Source organism: Alosa pseudoharengus, unplaced genomic scaffold, assembly GCF_046254945.1.
Source record: "Alosa pseudoharengus isolate Yale_2024_CS ecotype anadromous, Long Island Sound unplaced genomic scaffold, YU_APseudo_1.1 YU_APseudo_1.1_scf_15, whole genome shotgun sequence".
NCBI lineage: Eukaryota > Metazoa > Chordata > Actinopteri > Clupeiformes > Clupeidae > Alosa > Alosa pseudoharengus.
In genome coordinates, this window is record NW_027468620.1 from 25,695,826 (window position 1) to 25,715,550 (window position 19,725).

Consider the following 19,725-nt stretch of genomic DNA (forward strand, 5'->3'; position numbering starts at 1 on the left):
ATCCAAGATGTGTGAAATCTGTTGTGTGTGACCACATATGTTTTGTGTATATGTTTTGTGTGTGTGTGTGTGTTTTCAAACTACCCATAGGATGTAAATAGCCTGTTGTTGCCCACGGCTAATCACCCTCATTCAGGGCCAGTCTCCTGCAGAGAACTCCAGACATTCCCTGCTCTGATGGAAAGATGGCTGCTATGCACCGAGACGCACAAGGGGCGCCATGTGAATAGAAAAAAAAAAAAACACTACACAAGTCAAGAAAAAAAACACCCCACCATTCTGTTCTTCTTTGTCCCAGATTGGTTTTGCAGGGCTCCAGCTTTCCACTGGCTGGGCTTCACAAATCCAGGCGTCGTATTTCATAACTGGCCCAGGCCACTGAGTGGATCGGAACACTGTGCTTAGAGAGCTGGCAGGGTCCTGCATACACACCCACATACACTGTAGCATGAGCGCAGGAGCACAGACACACACACACACACACACACACACACACACACACACACAAGAAGGGACACTCTGAAAGCTTGTAGCTGGGAAAACTCGAGTGGAGACATCCAAATCCCCAGGAGGAAACCAGACATACAGCTAACATCAGACAGCTTTGCTTTTTACGGTGTCCAAAAAAATAAACGGCAGGGGCTATAAAGCAGATTATAGGCATGTAGCCGTTTTTATGTAGCGTAATCGAGAGAAAACACATGAGGTCATATAAAGTCTGCTGCTGTTACATGATCCAGTTTAAGTATAACATGGGCCGAGACGTCGGGGGAGATGAGGTGATAATGTGACGGTTGAAATCTTAGAGCCCCAAAAGAAAACATGTGCGGCACCACAGTCTGGGCACGTAGAAATTAGACAAACAATCAGAGGCCTGTGGGGCAAGGCGCAAAGGCACGGGCCAATCAGACGATCTGATACTGAAGAGCTATATTTAAAATACAAAAATAAAAGGTTGATAAATAAATCAAATAATGAATAAGCCTACTGGTTAGGTCAGTGTTTCTTAACAGGTGGATCGGGACCAAAGAAGTGGGTTGCGGAGCTTGTGGTTTAAAATTTAAAATGCTACCTTATCAGATCTAATATTAGACCTTTATTTTGATATATAGACATTATTTGTCATTGCCATGGACAGAGACAATGTTTATGTGACTGGTCATGTTAGACATCATTTTAGCGGTAAACGGAAGTAGGCTATGACCCTGAATATTTGAAGTAGTATATGGATTCACTTAAATTCAGAAAAAATGGGACAGAAACCCCAGTGTTCACTGAATTGCTGGCACATGAGAGAATATGCCACATGGAAACAAAGCATCCCTGTCAAAGACAAATCTACTGGCACTTTGCATGTCTTACTATGTAGCTCACCGTATCCATTGGCTTGATTGCTAAAAAGAAAATATATGGGTCGACACTTGATGGACATGGGAAATTGTGGGTCCCAAAGCCAGAGCAGTTAAGAAGCACTGGGTTAGGTGACATCTTGTACTTCTTAAAAGGTCATGTGGTGTCACCCCTGTAGCTTTTATAAAGCAATTACACACAGGAAAAAAATCAATACCTCATCTACAGAGATCAGTGAAGAGCCATAATCAAACAGTCACTTGAACTGCTTTGTAAATTAGAACTGAGGCTATGACCATAGAAACCAAATTGCCATTACAGAGCATCACAAGGCAGACCAACCCTTTTTGGCCAACCGTGTACCAGCGACAGACTCCGTACGAGGGGAAATGTATGGAGCAACTACTACAGTATGTCATCTCTAGTGCGACATTCCATTTTCAGAGTCTAACTGGTTTCAAGTGCCTTCGACAATTACTCTCAGTGGTAACATGAGTAAGGAGCACAAAATGTAATGGATTGACTGGGCAGGACATTCCTCCGTGCACAGTGCAGCTATGCATCATTCTCTGTAGAAATGATAGAAAGGTATGCCCTACATATCGAGGGAAATACATGGCAAAATGAAAATGTAGGTAACAAGTAACAGTTTGGCACCATCTGACTGCTTTTAGCATTCTCAATAACTACTGAGTACTCAGTCAACACTCAAGATTTAGCTCATTTCACAAATTTCAGTCCTATCCTTTTTTCGGTGACTTTATGATCCCAATCACTCTTTAACAGACACCAGACATTTAATGATAGCTTACCTTGCTATGTCAGCTCTTGGCCAAAAGAGAATGTCCAGTTACTACCGGACTGACACTGTTCTCGGGACTGATTTGATGAGAAGTGCGGATGAAAATAATATTTGTAGAGCATATAACAGTGTGTGGGATTCTATGTATACTTTACCAGCGGGGTTGATATGTACATGTAACAGGCGTCTCTATAAGAGAGAACACCAGAAATGATATACCACCTGTATACAGATTTAGTCTTCAACATTGGATCAATGTTCTTTTAAAAACATCTATAATAAGAACAACTAAAATGTCAAAACTCATTGTGCGAGCCTGTATATCTCAGAGTGCTTTGCCTTTAGTTAAGCATTATTATGCATACCTCTTTGTCAAATTCAATAGCGGCTCTGTTCCATAAATAGCAACTACATGGAGGGCTTGGGCTCTCAGATTGTGCACTGTGGAATGAAAAGTGCTGGTAGCGACTCATTACAATAACACCACCGCTGAGATCACCATCAATTTGCTCCCACACCTCGTCGTGGCTTTGTCGCCAAGCGGCTAGAGCACTCAGCCCCCGAAAAACCCCAGCCTTATCGCTAGGCAACGTTGACATGGCAACCACCTCCCCCTCGTTCCATCCGCTCTCAATGGGTCCTCATGGACCACATTGTTAGGACGACAAATTGAAAGACAGAAAAGAGGAAAGGGAAAGAGCATGAGAGCAAACTTTCACAGGTTTCAAATTCAAGTGGCCCTCGGAGGGCTTCACATCGCATGAATTTTAAAAACTAGGGGCTGCCGTGAAACGTGGAGAAGTGTTTTTCTGCATACGATGAGCAGTACGACCGCGCACCGATTTCCAACCATCCCCATCGATGGCATGAATGATGCAATCTTTTGTAGAATGGAATGAGCACAGTGGGTGTTCTCATTACATTATTATGTTGAAATTCTGAAAAGCCAAACTGCACACAGACATCCGGTTAGAAATCTTTTGATATTGGGCTGCTGGGAATCGAAATCATTTTAGCATCTACCAAGACAAAGCACCTCCCCAAAAGAAATGATCAAACAGCTCTTTTTGTTCAACATTCTGTGCCAAGGCTTTCTTCTGTAATAATGAAACACAGACAACAACCTTGTCCATTATTAACAGACATTTAGGGGAACTTACAAGCTTCAAAGTCAATCATTTCTCATTTAACATGGAATATTCCATGTGAAAAACACATGTTGAGTTTGCTTGATAATGTGCCTAGGAAGCACGTTATTGCCTAATGCATGTACTGTAAGCTAGCCAGGTGGGTAAATGACAAATGGTAAATGGACTGCATTTATATAGCGCTTTTCTACTCCGAGCACTCAAAGCGCTTTACAGAGTAATGAATCACATTTAGCCATTCACACACACACGCTCACAGTGTCCTCTACTTCTTGAGCCATCACCATCACAGTGATACTTAACATATGACATACTGAAATGATTAGCATGAATGAGCATAGATGCACAAAGACATCCCACAAACACACACACACACACACACACACACACACACACACACACACACACACACACACACACACACACAATTACATAAACACACAAAACCCCCTTACTGACGGACTACAAAGACTACAGCTACAAAGGTGCCTGCCGTAGAATTACCCCGTCACTCCTAATTAGCTAGGCATAGCTAGGCACATGATTCCCGTGGTGAATTGTAATGATAACAGTATGGCAGCGTGGGCAGAGAGAGAGAGGAGACATGGGACATGGATCTAACTATAAATCACATAATAAGCAGGCTGCGTCATGCGGTCAGCTTTAAAGGTGCCTGTGTCTTATATATACACATATGCAAACACATATACACTATGCACTGACAAACTCTATCTCACACACACACACACACACACACACACACACACACACACACACACACACACACACACACACACACACACACACACACACACACACACACACACACACACACACACACACACACACACACACACAGAGTTTACCTCAGGGTGGGTGCGTGGTTTAATAGGCCACCCAGACGAGTCTATTACTGCTTCATTACCAAATTACACATCTGGGAAGCGGCCCCCATGGCACTGCTTTAAGGCTGTTTTTCAGCAGGCTCTGATCCAAGATGCCATCAGCAAAGGTTTCCAGAAATGGGGGCACACAAGAGCTGCCTTGTTGAGGCAATTTATAGACACAAAAACGACACAGTGATACCTTGTCTTGTTGAACACCTTTGAATATGGGGTCTGCCTGCAATTTGCTGTTGCAGCCTCACATATTACATTGGAATAAGTAAATCAGGTATTTGTCTAAACTTAAACGTCATGTTGTACACTTTTTGAGCCAAAATGTCTGAATCAGAGAGCATCCAAAAACAAGATGTCGAGAAAAGATGACGACGAAACAACGACCACTCCTTTCTCCAAAGACCATCATTCAGCATGTTAGGGTGTGTGTGTGTGTGTGTGTGTGTGTGTGTGTGTGTGTGTGTGTGTGTGTGTGTGTGTGTGTGTGTGTGTGTGTGTGTGTGTGTCTGTCTGTCTGCCTATGTAATCAGCGCTGCCCATAACATGAGCGCACCTGGTCACAGGCGCATGACCTGCTGACAGCTTGCTTTCATTCATCCCCTCTCACACACAGCGGGAGAAGGGGCCTGTGAAAGTTTCTAGGGAGAGGAGTGATGAGAGCCAAGCAGGGAGGGTGACAGACAGTGAGAAAATAAATGACAGAAAGAGAGAGAGAGAAAAAAATGGAAGGAAAGAAGGAAGGAAGGAAGGAAGGAAGGAAGACAGGGAAAGACATGCAGAGCAGAAGCGAAATGAGAACATTAAATAATTGTGTGTAATAGAAGACAAAAGGACAAAAGATGGAGGAAAACGTGATAAAGACTGAAAAAAAAGGAGGGAACTGCAGGGAGGGCAGAGAAAGGAGGGCAGAGTGGTAGAATAAGGCAGGAGAGCACAAGGGGCTTAAAGGTGGGGGCTGGGCTAAGAGGAAAAGGGGGGGGGGGGACTTGTCACGACACACTACATATGTGACCATCATTTTGTCCCTTTCCCTCGCCTCTCCTCCCCTCTCTTCAGACTGATGGGGCAGAAGGAAGGATTTATTAATTTATCTTTCAGCACAAAGGGGAATTCAGCCAGCAGTCACAGGCGGCTTTCCAACAGCTGTTCATTCAGCCACTGGTAAGATACGCTGCTACGATTATGAGATTACATTAAATAAAACGGCATGATTGACTCGTGCTCTCTTACTCTTAAACTGTGTGGTCATTGTCTTTAGACAGTTTTGGGCATCCGTCCAACAGTCCTGCTGTGTTAGGGCAAAGCACAACCAACCCTTCCTTTCTAGTTTAAATGAGGCCATTGTGTTCTGGGTTTTATTTCTCCGATGGAGTGTGGCTCCATTTACAGAGTGAAACAGATGATAACGTGTGCAACATTCAAACCAAATGCATAAAGGGAAGGCAAAAAAAAAACAAAAAAAAAAACACTCGCCACTGAGATGAAACAGAGCTGACAGAAACATGAGCTTTAAACTTTTTAAGGCTCAAATGATGAGATGGTCTTTTTTTTTTCCAGAGATGGGATCCAAGAAAGGGCTGAAAATAGTGGGCTGGGATCATATAAAACTGTACACCTCAGCAGTTTATGGCTGGACTTAACGGCAGTATCCAAAGCACTAATGAATTCTGCAGACAGAGGGGTTGGGACTGTGTGCTTGCTACTGACATATGGTGGGATAAACTCGCTGATGGAGGCCATAAGATGAGCAACAAAGCCAACTAGCGGATTTGGCCAAAAAGCATCAACCTCACAGTTACTAAGAACTTATCAAAGCACAACAAATGTGTGTGTGTGTGTGTGTGTGTGTGTGGAGAGCAGAGAGAGTTGATGCAAGGGGGTGAAATGATGCACAAAACATGAGACGGTTAAAAAAAAAAAAAAAAAAAAAAAAACAGTTCAGAGATTTATGCCAATGCCTCAAATGGTCAACAATTATACTTTTTTCCATTAGTGATCATAACTCATTTTTTTTTCTCCCATTATGGGAGACAGAGGTCTCAGTTGCTCATTCTGAAGCAGAGTAGGCTTTGATGGCTTGTTGCTAGAGTACACTGTGGTATGCAGAAAAAGGATTCTTACTAAATTTTCACTGCACTTCTTCCTGGCGAAAGCAGCCAAGAAAGCAAGGAAGCGAGCAAGAGAGAGAGAGATAGAGAAAGAAAGCAAGAAAGCAAGAAAGAAAGAAAGAAAGAAAGAAAGAAAGAGAGAGAGAGAGAGAGAGTGGGGAGAAAATGAGAAGGAGAAATCAGCTCGTGCCCCACTGAGACACTGAATCCTTCATTTCCTGTGCTCTGCTGGCAGCTGTTGCCGCGTGTCTCCGAGGGCTCTCTCTCTCTGGAAGGGGGGGGCGCACGTTCGGTCTGTGCTTTCGGGTCCCGCTGTCGGAAGACCTGCTACACGCATTACTGTACCTCCATGTGATTTAATTACAGGCCGGGGAGCAGTGGAGGTCTACAGGGGGGAAGGTGGCTGACAGGAGAGCGCTCAGATCTCCGAAAGCGCTTGCCCAGACAGGGTGAGCAGAGGCGCAGGAGCTCCTGAAGAGGTAACGGGACCCTTCCTGTTACCCTGACCTCCAGGCCATTTTTACCAGCCACTGTCAGCACATCCATAATGTATATTGCAGCACATTGTTTTACTGTCTGCTGTGGAGGTTAAGAGCACTACAAGTGAAGAGGAGAGGACGTAGGATAGGGGCTCAGTCAGTCAGTCAGTCAGTGAGTGAGCTCTACGCATGATGCATGCAAACCAACTTTCATTGGTCCCCTCACAACCCTCATAATTCTCCTGTTACGCTGGTGAGGGAGACCGCTGGTCTGCAGGGAGATATGGGGGTAAAGGTGGAGCAGCAGGAGGAGGAGAAGGAGGAGAAGGTGGGGGGAAAAGGAGGGGGAGAGGGAGGGAGAGAAGGTGGGGGGTAGTTTGCAGAGGAAGGAGGGCTCATTGCAGATGCGTCCAGGCGTACTCTATGTCTGGTCCCGGGCCAATTATGGATTCCCTTCCCCGACCTGTGAGGGCCTCTGGGGGAAAATATGCCGGACGTTATGCTAATGTCATAAGTGCCTCAACCAGTGCATAATGTCATCTTCACTCACCTTGCACTCCCTCAACATGAAACGCAGCTGAATGGGAGGCCAGAACTCCACAACCTAAAATCTACCTTACCTACCAATCTAAAATCTAGCTCCAACCCAGTGGCGCACCACTGGCCATGTGGCCCACAGAAATATGGAGGACAGAAACATTCACTGGAGGTAACATGTCTGAAAACAGCCACTTAAGCTAGATAGATTCAGATGGCCAAGAGCCTTGAGGGGAGTGTAAGAAACAAACACATTCTTCCCAGTGTATACAAATCGTTGAGCGAGGAGAATAAAGAGGCCATTTTGTTTATCGTTTGTGCATTTCAGGATTTTTTTCACAAAGAGGAGTGAAACCAAACACAGACGTAAGTGCAGTCCAAGTGGGTAGGGATCTTGGCAGGGGGGTGGCTCCCTGAATCCTACTCACCAAATAAAAGAAAATCGCAGGCCAGGCGGCTTCCAGTTAATGCAGTGGTGGGGAAAGGCCCCTTTTCCAAGAAGCTCGGCCGGGGAACAGAATGGCCATCAAAACGTAATTATCCAGGAAACAGCACAAAAGCACTGAAAGTGTACGCAAGTACCAGAAACTTAGATAGGACCACTGCTCTTCACTAGGAAACAGGAGTTCTCAATAAATGGATACAGTGATACTCTGTGTATATCCTTCATTGTGTATAAACCAAATTACAGTGTACAGTATTGACCACACCTCTGTATTCACTGCAGTGCCCAATTAGCTCAATGAATCATCATCAGATCATCATGTTTTTGTCAGAAATAATAATGAAGTAAAAACATAAATTTCCATGTATAGCCCGCTCACGTCTGTTGACCTCATAGCCGAAGAATTCTTGTAAAATCAATGCATAAACCTTGCTTAATAGGCAGGGAATTGCATGGTAACTGTTTTCTACTGAATTAAATAAAAGTAATACATCATTGAGGGACAGACCGTCACTGGTGATCACTTGCCCTTGGGCTTATTTAGCACAACCAGTTGGACGACATGAAATGGATCGTGCAAACACCTTTTACAAAGCAGAGTACACAGAAGAGTTCATTAGGACAATTATGACGACAGAATAACGTTTCGCTAGAGGCCCAGGACACTGTTCAGTGTGTCGACAAAAAAAAATGTCGGCCAATACTAACACACAGGAGCACTGTTGCATTGCTGCCACACAAATGAGGAGTGACATTCTGCAGTCTTCATTGTGCATGACTGATTGAGTGTGTAACGTCTCTCCCTAGCCTGACGCTATGCTGGGCTTTAGTTTTCACCAAAATTTTTTTTAATTAGTGTACATTAACTTTTAATTACATTGTCGTTGTATGCAATGTTTGCGGTCATTTCGGCTGACGCTGCAGGTGGTCTGTTTTCAGTGGACAGTGCACAGCAGGGGAGAGGGGACAAAAGGATGGAGAGAGAGAGAGAGAGAGAGAGAGAGAGAGAGAGAGAGATACGGGTTATGTTTGAGGAACATACAGGCATTCTTCTAAACCTTACAAGGAGACTGATTATGATTCATAAACCTAATAGGCTCATTATGGCTTCATATTAAAAATGACCTGCGATTAAATGCAATGAAGTGAAAAATTGGGCAGTGAGTGTATTCATACTCATACTATAAATGGACTTTATTGATTTGGACATAAATGTTCATTAGGTGTCAGGGACTCCACACTCATGGTGACTGATCTAAGTATATCGGACCCTTAAGCAGCGCCATTCCTCTGCTAGCATTGTAGGGGCAGCTGTGGCCTACTGGTTAGCGCTTCGGACTTGTAACCAGAGGGTTGCCGGTTCGAACCCCGACCAGTAGGCACGGCTGAAGTGCCCTTAAGCAAGGCACCTAACTCCTCACTGCTCCCCGAGCGCCGCTGTTGTTGCAGGCAGCTCACTGCGCCGGGATTAGTGTGTGCTTCACCTCACTGTGTTCATTGTGTGCTGAGTGTGCAGAGACCAAATTTCCCTCACAAGATCAAAAGAGTATATATACTTATACTTATACTTATACTTGTGTGTGGTTTTGTCTCGCCTGTGTGTGTCCAGACAGTGGAGAGGTCAAGGTGGTCAGCAGAGGAAGTAAATACTCCAAAGCTAACACTTGAGAGTGTTTGTATGGGCTGATAGGAATCTCTGCACTAATACAGACAGCGTTGCTAATCACGATAGCGCAGGAAGAGAAACTCCATTTGACCGATAGCACTCCAGGGCAGTCGGAAGTTCGGCTGTGTTCAGATGTGAAGTCAATCCACAACACCCCCATGTGAGTTTCAAGAGCAAATAGGACTCATTACCAATACTCACTAGTCTACAGTGGGTAACTGTATGAGGCTAGGTCAGGACACACTACATAGCACAGAAGGCTCCCTGGAGACAGAAGACAGAGGAGAAGCTGAGGTTGCTATTCTGGGGTTGGGGTTGGGGGAGGTGGGGGATAGCCGCTGGGTACGCCAAAAACAATATGGATGTTCAGCATGCCTCTCCTTTTCAAAGCGTTAGACACAGCTCATTAACTGAAGTCCAACATGAAGTGAAAGATTTATGCAACTCTTGAGGAGAAAAATAAAAACAATCTAGCCATGTATAGTTTTTCCTGATGTGGAAAATATTATGGATGTATGTGTATGAGTCTTTCTCTCTCTCTGTATGTGTGTGTGTGGTGTGTGTTTGCCAACAGGAGGCATGAGCACCTGGCACAAAAGGCCCTTCGTATCACTTTCATTTCTATACAGCATGATTCAATTACAGCCGACACAAATGCTCAAGCCATTCCATAAATCTCACAGAAACCACTGTGTAGATCTTCCTCCATGCTGCTTCAGACAGACTCTGTGCTGAGACCATCCTCCAGAGGCCGTTGGCAGAAAGACTACTCAGCTGGATTGGAGGATGGGGGTGTGCAGGGGAGTTGAAATCTCTCCCAAGCACCAGGCCACAGATGCAGCTGTGAGTTTCAGCTCACATCTGGATGGCAAATGTGTCCGGCCATCGAACAAAACCCTATATTGTGAAAGGAACCTGCTCGTCCATCCTGCACTTCTGACACTGTCCTTGAAGCAGAGAGCCTATCTAGCAGTCAGGTCTGGGTACTGTTGAATGCCTGGGATCAAACGCTTGTTCGGGATCCATCTGGAAAGGTTAATTTTTCCATTCCTGTTCGGACTAATGAGGACGCCTCTGGAACCATTCCCAGAGTAGAGCTGGATACACACGGGCAGTGAGGGCCATGGGGAGGTGTGTGTGTGTGTGTGTGTGTGTGTGTGTGTGTGTGTGTGTGTGTGTGTGTGTGTGTGTGTGTGTGTGTGACTGATTGACTGAGTGAATGAGTGAGAGTGTATGTGTGTGTGAGTGTGTGTAGGGGGCATGCAGGATGGCTGCAGCCAGCTGAGTTCTGTTTTCCTCTGTGTCAGATATCTCTCTTTCATCTTCAGCTGCAGTGGGAGGATTTGAGATCTCATGGGGCAGAGTGGGGGGGGGGGGGGGGCACACACACAGAGGAAGGACTCGCTAGTTCAAAAGGATGATAGAGACCATCTCCCAATTCACAGTGCACACTGAGTAAGCAGCAGGGTCTGGAAGAGGAATGGACGGTAGAGTGAGTGAGTGAGAGAGAGAGAGAGTGAGAGAGAGGGAGCAGGACAGAGAGACAGATAGGTCTTTGCCTGGGAAAAGAACTATGATTTAATGGCGCCTAATTGATGGACTAGTTTTTGAGAAACATAGCTAAAATGAAATGGGCACTTTGAGGGGAGGAGGTGTTAGGTTGGTCACCTTGAGGAATTATTGCTGTTATGCTGTGAAAACCAAAAAAAAAAAAATCAATGCTAACACAAACTGAGCAAATATGACATCATGCCCTAGTGTGTGGATATTTGAGATGATAGGAAATGGAAGCAAGGCCTGCCTTACCTCACTTTTTCACCAACAGCCCCATCACCCCCCCCCCCACACACACACACACACACACTAAAAAAGAGAAGTATGGTTGCTAATTGTCAGCCTCAGTGTGGTAAAAAGCAGTCTATTGACAAGGACAGGATGACAGCTGTAGACTGGGTGCCTTCCTCCAGCGCAAGAGATGGTGGACGAGGGGAGAAGCCAGAGAATGGAGCCCGGCTGGGGGGCTACTACACCCCATGCTGTCAGCCAATTAGTGACCTTTTTTTGCCATGGGACTCTTTAGCCTCCGCGCACACAATAATGACAAACCCTCGCGTCAATCAAATACGATTCTGCCAGCCGAGCCTTTCCCTCAGACGGCCTCGGACATTGTGTGCTTTCCGCCGCGGTGATTCGGATTGTGCTCATTGTGAGGGGCTCTTCCTTCCCAGTTTCTATGGGTCAAGCTGAAGTGAGGAGTCAGCTGTGTGGATTGGGGCTGCCATTATCTATCCACAGGCTCTCATCTGTCAGGAGGAAGCATCCTGTTTACAGCGCCGGGAGGTTGATTAGCACAGACAGTGAGGAGGAGAACCGTACTGTGCAAGGCAGTTAGAGCAGCTCTGGAAAAATACTGTATGTATAGAAGACTCCAAGTACATCTTGTGGATGCTTCATTTTGCTGATCTAACGAACGATTTATGTATTAATAATTAAAGCAACACTATGCAAGACTTTGTCTGTTTTGCAGTATGTTTTCATAAGCAACTACTGCTGATATCGTCTTCATATCTTTTTATTTTGATATGATATGGCCATGTGGTAAGTGGTGAAGTAAACACACCTGTTCCTACTAGCTGTCCAGGCTACACACTCAGCATGACATTGCCAACTATACTCCTAAAAGGTGCCACTTATGCATTATCAGTAGCAAATGGGTTGTTGATGGTGATTGCAAGTGTTCTACATGCCTTTTAGATAGTTACCTTGCTCCATAACACTGCGTTTAGACTGCTGAATAGAAATCAAATGAATGTACTCTGTTTTTTTTTTTAGAGAAAACAATGATCCAGATACTGGACTTACCTATGATGGAGAGAGCAGACCGTACAACATGGAGGAAAAAAAGAAAGAGAGAGAAAGATAGTTAGCCAATATAATGAATGATGTACAAGACATTGTATACTTAACACCATTGCAAGGGTTCAAGCCATATTTCTCCCAACAAATTCTGGATCTAAGCTGATACAGATCCATCACTGTAATAACATAAGAATTCTATATAGAATACAGAAATGGGGAGAACCCAATCAGCAAGGCTGGATGAGGTCACATGACATGACCCTGTCATTATGGAGGTTTCTAGGAAGCAGTGGGATTTGGGTGGATGGGTGGGGGAGTTGGTCAACCTATTAGCCTTTTCCTCCCTTTCTATTTGTCCATTCCTACCCTGGTCTTTTCTCCTTTTCTATCCCTCAAAGGATTTGCGCAGCGAGTGAACACACACACACACTAACACACACACACACAAAATCCATTTATATTCTGCCAATGACTGGGTTTGCCTTTTCTCCAGTGAAAAAAAATGGCAGAAAAGAAAACCTGATGCATTTCAAAAAAAGGAGGCACTGTATACAGTACACAAATACAGTCGACCTTTCAACCCAAGGACGAGCCCACCACAGTGTGGGATCCCCCGCACCGCACCACCCCGCTCCACTGGCGTGGCCAGCACACATTGCTTTATTGCCTGTAAAATAGACACGGTGGCCTATTTCTAAGAGGATTAGGATGAAAGGCGCGGAGGCCAGGGAGCACGCTCTCAGGCCCTGAGGCTGCGCTGTCTGTGTGGCCCTCCTGCTGCAGACCCACGCCACATCTCAATCAACACACCCTCTGTATGTGTGTGTGTGTGTGTGTGTGTGTGTGTGTGTGTGTGTGTGTGTGTGTGTGTGTGGGAGTGTTTGGAGTGGGGAGGGGGGTGGTGGTGCTGGTGGTGGTTATGGCATCTGTAACGGCTGCTGTGTATTTGAGGGCTTGGAGTGCTCTGCTTGGAAGCCCCGAAAGAGAGCCCCCCCTGCCACCACAGCCAGTACTAACCTCCTCCTTAGAAAGGGGTCAAGGGTCTCACAGCAAGGACAAGTCCATTTAGACAGGACGGAGACGGGCACGCACACACACACACACACACACACAATCACAATCACACAAAAACAGGACAAATCGCCTCAAGGATAGGATTATCCTCCTTGTCAAACAGCTCCTGCAGTGAAGAACACCAGCTGAAATCCATCTAAATGGATGGGGCAGTATGACAATAGCCAAAGCCTGTGCTTTCAAGACTGCGTCTGTAACCACATAAGACAGAGGCTATTTGTGTAGGTTTTGAAGATTCATTTGAACACTGTGCTTATAGCAGAAACCGTCACTAAACACACAGTGTTGTCTCTTGTTACATAAATAAGTTCTCTTTTAACTTTGTCTTTGAAGATCTTCAAAAGGACAGTGAATTTATTTTTTCGAGAGTAACAGAAAACCAGAGCATGCCATCCACAGGTCCTATCCCATAATAAGTGACAACGGTGGGGTCTGCCTTTCAACATCAATGGGCAGTGGCTCGGCTACTGACCCACAGGCTAATGATTTAGAGCCTTTACTCACGTTTCATGCCCTTTAAAGTGCAATTTCACACAAACCTCCACCTCCTCCTCCACAGACACACACACAGGCACAGACACACACACAGACAGACACACACACAGACAGACACACACAGACACACACAGACAGACAATAAACGCTTCATCTTAATGAGGGAGCGGTGTTGTGGAGCCCAGCTCCACCAACCTCATCAATTATTGGCTGCCTGCCTCTCCAGCCACTCCCTCTCCCCCAAAGCCAGGCCTGAAGTCAGAGAGCCGGGCTCTTTCACCATGCGGTCAGGACCGTGTCTGCTCCGACACATCTTAGGTATTGATCTGGGCTCAGATGCGGCCGGATCGAGTGGAAAGTAGCCCTATAAGGTTTGAAATGGAGCCAGGGCCCCTGGAGAAGATGGGGGGGGGGGGGGGGCAATGGGCTTTCTCTCGTCCTGAAGACGCTCCTTGGGTTGTCTGTCTGTCTGTCTCTGTGCGTGTGTTTGTGCGTGTGTGTGTGTGTGTGTGTTTGTGTGTGTTTGCGTGTGTGTGTGTATGTGTGTGTGTGTGCGCATGCATGAATGTGTGCACACGCTCATGCACAGACACAGGTGCACTGTCTGTCTGAGACACACACACAGAGACAAGCAGACAGAGAGATGAGATGTGTGTGTGTTTGTGGGGTGCAGAGCAAGAGAAACAGCAATACAGGGAAAAAAGAAAAAGAAGAACTCTCTCTGATACCGACAAGCAAAACAAGTAACTAGGGCTGGGCGATATATCGATATAAAAGATATATCGATATATTTTAAAATGCGATATGGAATTAGACCATATCGCATATATCGATATAGTTATATAGCGATATAGCTCCACGCAAGCCGCTGACCGGAGCTCTCTGCACTGCTCCAGTTTTATGTTTACATTTTATTGTTATTTGAGTAGCGAGTTTTCAATAAAACTACTCATATTTGACTGAACATTTCATTTTACAGCTCTAACTTTGCGGAAAAAATATCGGGATATATATCGTATATCGATATTCAACCTAAATATATCGGGATATGACTTTTGGTCCATATCGCCCAGCCCTACAAGTAACACACACACTCTTTGTTGTTTGTGAGTATTGATTAGTATGTTCATGCACTGAGCGCTTCACTGGGGAGGCTAAAGAGACTGCACAGGAAAGACGAGCCCATCTGTACTTAATGGAGTGAGCAGGAGCAGAGGGGAAAAAACATACTGTTGCATCTTCAGCAAAGTGAATTAGAGGAAGAAGCCATCTGGAAAGAGCAACAGGGCTTTCGGAATAAGACAGAGTGCTCTAAAGTGTGTGTCTGGGTCTGGGTCTCTGTGTGTGTGTGTGTGTGTGACAGGTCTTGACAGAGCGGAACCTTGTGTACATCCATCCTGTTCCGTCTCGCAAGATCCTTGGGTAATGGTGTAACCACGGCAACCCGAGAGGAAGGCCTGTCCCTCGGGATTGGGGGGTGCAGCCTCCTGGGGTCAAAGGTCTATTATGGGTATTTTATTTCTGCCAGGTGAAGTAATGACACTCGCCCCGTGATGCATGGCTTTAATATGGTCCACTTCAGTAGTGTGGAACCAGCCGGGGCATTTTCAAAGCCGGGTGGGAGTGTTTCAAAGCCAGGTGGGACCTCAGAAAATCCAGAGCCGAGAGACGTAACAATGCAGCTTTTCATCGGGATGAGGTGAGCACGCTCAGTTAGCCCTGCCCGTTTGTACCGTCTTAAAAAACAGCCCATTTATAGAGATGCATGATCTGATTAGGCTGAGTGTGCTTTCAGTGGTTGTCTGCTCTGAGGCCAGTGGCCTGCAGTAAAACAGGCCCCCCTCCCGCCTGGCTCCAATACAACAATCTAGATTCAGGATTCTGGAATCAGCTGGAGCAAAAACCACTCATCCATCCTCACATTCAGCTCTCACGCAAACTCATGCATACTTGCATGCACATAAACAGACACAACCCCCCACCCCAACACACACACACCCACACACACACACACACACACACACACACACACAAAAGGCATCCAGATATGCAAACAGCCAACCCTCACAGCAATATCAGCACACATGTAGCCGTGTTGACAATACTCTTAAAGGCATCGAAGTGTAAAGGGCAATTTAAAAAAGGCTGGCATCTCAAGTGCCTCCAGTGCATTTCCTTAATGACGATGCCATGTTGCATCCCAGCATTCGCACGCTACCCCGAGGGAGATGGGATATGGAGTCAATATGAGAAGCAAGCGGATGGATGGATCCTGCTGAACGCCACTGAACTAGATATTCCACACCGATGAGCATGCCCCTCACGGCCAATCGACCAATCAGGACCTCAAGTGCTCTGTGGACCACCGTCGCTCATGGCTTATTAACTAGCACTCTCAACATTGCACTGAGAAAATCAAAATATTTACACACACACAGAGAGACGGTAGCCACACTGTAGACTCCTGTTGGGGGGACCCAGTATGGTTAATCCAGGGCAAATGATATTTACGGCAACTTATTAAGATGCTATCGCCGATCCGTCTTTGCGGTAAAAGGATTAGTGCCGCCTGTGAAAGGCAGGCTTTGTGGCTGGTGCACTCTGTGAGGCATGATGGGATATCCCTCCAAAACCTGATCAGAATGCCAGTGTTCATTGGAGAGTGTGTGCAGTAGGGGTGGGTGAGTATAGTGTGTGTGTGTGTGTGTGTGGTGGGAGGGGGTGTGTGAGTGTGTGTGAGTGTGTGTGTGTGTGTGGTGGTGTGTGTGTGTGTGTGTGTGGTGGGAGGGTGTGTCTGTGTGTGTGTGTGTGTGTGTGTGTGTGTGTGGTGGGAGGGGGTGTGTGGTATGGGGGTGTCAACTATCACGGTCCCCGCTACGCTCTGCTAATCTCTGAGCTCGGGCTGCGTTCCTGAACCACTTCCAGCTTTCCCTCAGGTCCCGGCAGCGTTGCCGGAGACGGAGTGACAAAGGTGGCCATTCACAGGCAGCCGTGCCGAACCGTCACTTTCCTCCACAGAGAGGGCACTGTGAGGGGCAGAAATCCGACCTGGGGCAGAAGCAGCGAGCGGTGCCCGCCAAGCCCACCACTCTAATCCAGACCCCCCTCAAAGTGCCCTGCTGTTGCCCCCATGCATTCACATTCTTGCACACACACACACACACACACACACACACACACACACTTTCTGAAAATGTCTGGCATGCCTCAGACAAGACAGATGCACTGCAATTCCCCCAACACCAGGACAAAAATGTATGAGAGAGTGCTAGGTATGTAGAGCCAAGTAGCCAACACAGCATGACTTGCCTTGTTGTACATAAACGCAATCATTTCAATATTGATGCCTTGTATATTTCATATTTAATCACCTAACTAGGAAAGCCGGCTCAGTATGACCGATTTTAAATGCTACTGGAGAGTGCTGGAGAAAGTAGGGCACATAAGGTATCCTAAGCTTGTAGATGCGTGCATATGTGCAAGTGGGATAGGCGGCAGCTGCATCACTTAGTTGATTCCCTTAAAGGAGGCACTCCCTCTCTACTTTTTTGCTATACCCAGAGCCTACGAAGTAGCAAATTAACTGCACAAAACTAATTGACTCAAAATATTACTAATTTCAAACAGTTCCTCTAATATTTAGCCAGCTAGGCAGTGATTTCATTAGGTCTTGAAACTCTTGAAAAAAGAAATAATGCAGATAACCCCTTAGGCAAAGACTGCTCAAACAGGAAATAGGTCATTGAGTGCTAAAAGAGAACCGCTAACTCTCATCCCCCCGCTCCGCTGTTGTATGCGTATTGGGATTTGACTCTCTGCTCCCTCATCCAGAGTCTGATATTTCAATTAAACTGATAAAGCTGGTGCTGACTCCGCCATGATTTCTCATTATGGCCTGATTGGCTGGCTAGCTGGCTGGCTGGCTGGGGCTCTGGCAGCAGCCCTTATTAGCGGCGCTTGGTAAACGGGCTAGAAGTGGCGGCGGTGGCGGTGGTGGCAGAGTCTCTGAGGGGAGGAGCGGGGCTCTGGGGTGTGAGGGGATTAGTTCTGCTGAATTAGGAAAGGGGCTGCCGAGGCCCCGATGGAGCTTCTTCACGCCCACCAACCTTTCTTCCTCCTCCTCCTCCTCCTCCTCTCCCTAGAACTCTGCCTGTCAAACTGCCATTCCTATGCCTTCATCACTCACAAGCAGCCACTGCAACCGCAAGGCCTGTCTCTTGAGCTGACTGTCTATCCGACAAGAGTTTCAAAGAGGTTTGTCCTGGTTTTTCTACAGTGGCAGGGCCCAAACCACTCTGTTCACGTCGGGTGGTTCCAGCTCATCACTGTCTGATGTGTCTTCTATAAACCTCGACAAGTCTTTCCTCTGCCAACTCCCTTTGATACCCTTGACTTCTGATCATGACAAAACATCTCACTCAACACTTAAACGATTTCCCCATCAAATATTTATGTTTGTGAAAGAACGCTGACAAAGCAGCACTCCAGCGATATTTTAAGTGACAGCGAGATCCCATGAGTGACTTGGGTGGGGGTGGTTGAGAGTTGAGGGAGGCAAAAACCACGGTTCCGCTCATCAAATGCCATGCGTGACTGGGAGCAGTGAGGGTTGAGAGTTGGGAATTTTTCTCCAAACACTGCTCTGTTCATCAGTGTCTGTTTTCCCGCTGACGCCGGGACTTGCCCAGGGAGACGTAGGGCGTATCGGATCTGACAGCGGGGCAGGGTAAGCCCGTTCCGCTTCGCCGTGTGCGGGTAATTGCCGCGCTCTCCCGATCGGGTTTGGATGCGCAGACTCGTCACAACAAAGCTCCCTACACACACTCCCCTTTCTACACAGACACACACACACACACTCAGAGCCAATAACACATCTCTCCTCACTTGTTTGTCACAGGACTGGCGTACACAGCATCTTTTTTTGTTTATCCTACAAGCGATAATCTGTGCCGACAGAGCTAATCGCTTTGACAACAAAAGGAGGTCCCTTGCACGGCTAGCCCTTCGCCTTTCTACAATTAGTGTCCCTGTCTCTGGACAGAGGAGAACACTCACGGGTGTAGGAGAACTTTCTAGGTCGCTGTAGGTGAGATCAGAGTTTCAGAGACTCATTGTGACAGGAGGTACATGGCACACAGAGGGTAAAGTGGGGGGAGAGATTCAACTCTCTTGGGAGAAGATCATTAATTGGAATACATGATTCTGCAGACTAGCAGGCAATTCAATAATGATCTTAATATCTTTGATGTTTACTGATGTATGCTAATTAAAAATGATAATGAGACTATTATGATAAAAGAGATCTAGACATCTGGAGGTCAATGCTGTAAATCAGTGCTGCGGATTTTGCAGGTCCACACACAACCTGAACAACTTCTGGGCATTGGTGCCAAAAACACAGCAACCATTCATAAAACATATTTAGATCAAGTCAGTGGGTGAGCTACAGTCATTAGTCTTGTGGTTCACTAAACATTAAAACTAGGACAACCTGGCAACAACAGTGGAGTGGTAAGGAAAACAGGATAAAGAGAAAAATGAAGTCTCTTTCAGATATTTGTCCATCAAGGGAAAAAAATAGCTATTGCTCAGAGGATATTGATGTTCGGCCATGCAGTTCAGTGGTTTTCTTTAGGTGTAGGACTTACTATATGAGGGGGGAGGAGGGGTCAGATCTTTGTGTGTGTGGTCCCTTTAGTACTAGAACAAATAATTAAACATCTTGTCCTCCGTTTTATTAAATTTAAACCACTGACACCTGACCTGGTGTTCTCATGGTAACAAAAACCGAATTGATTCCTCAAATTTCTCAAAGGTCCAGACAAGAGCTTTCCTGACTGACCTGAGTGACCCAGGGTTTTCT

At 46.1% G+C, this 19,725-nt stretch overlaps 1 protein-coding gene across 1 annotated transcript in view; it reads right to left on the minus strand.

Moving 5' to 3' along the window:
* Positions 1-19,725, minus strand: part of ptk7b (protein tyrosine kinase 7b) — a 79,898-nt gene that overhangs the window by 35,943 nt on the left and 24,230 nt on the right. The window lies entirely within an intron of this gene.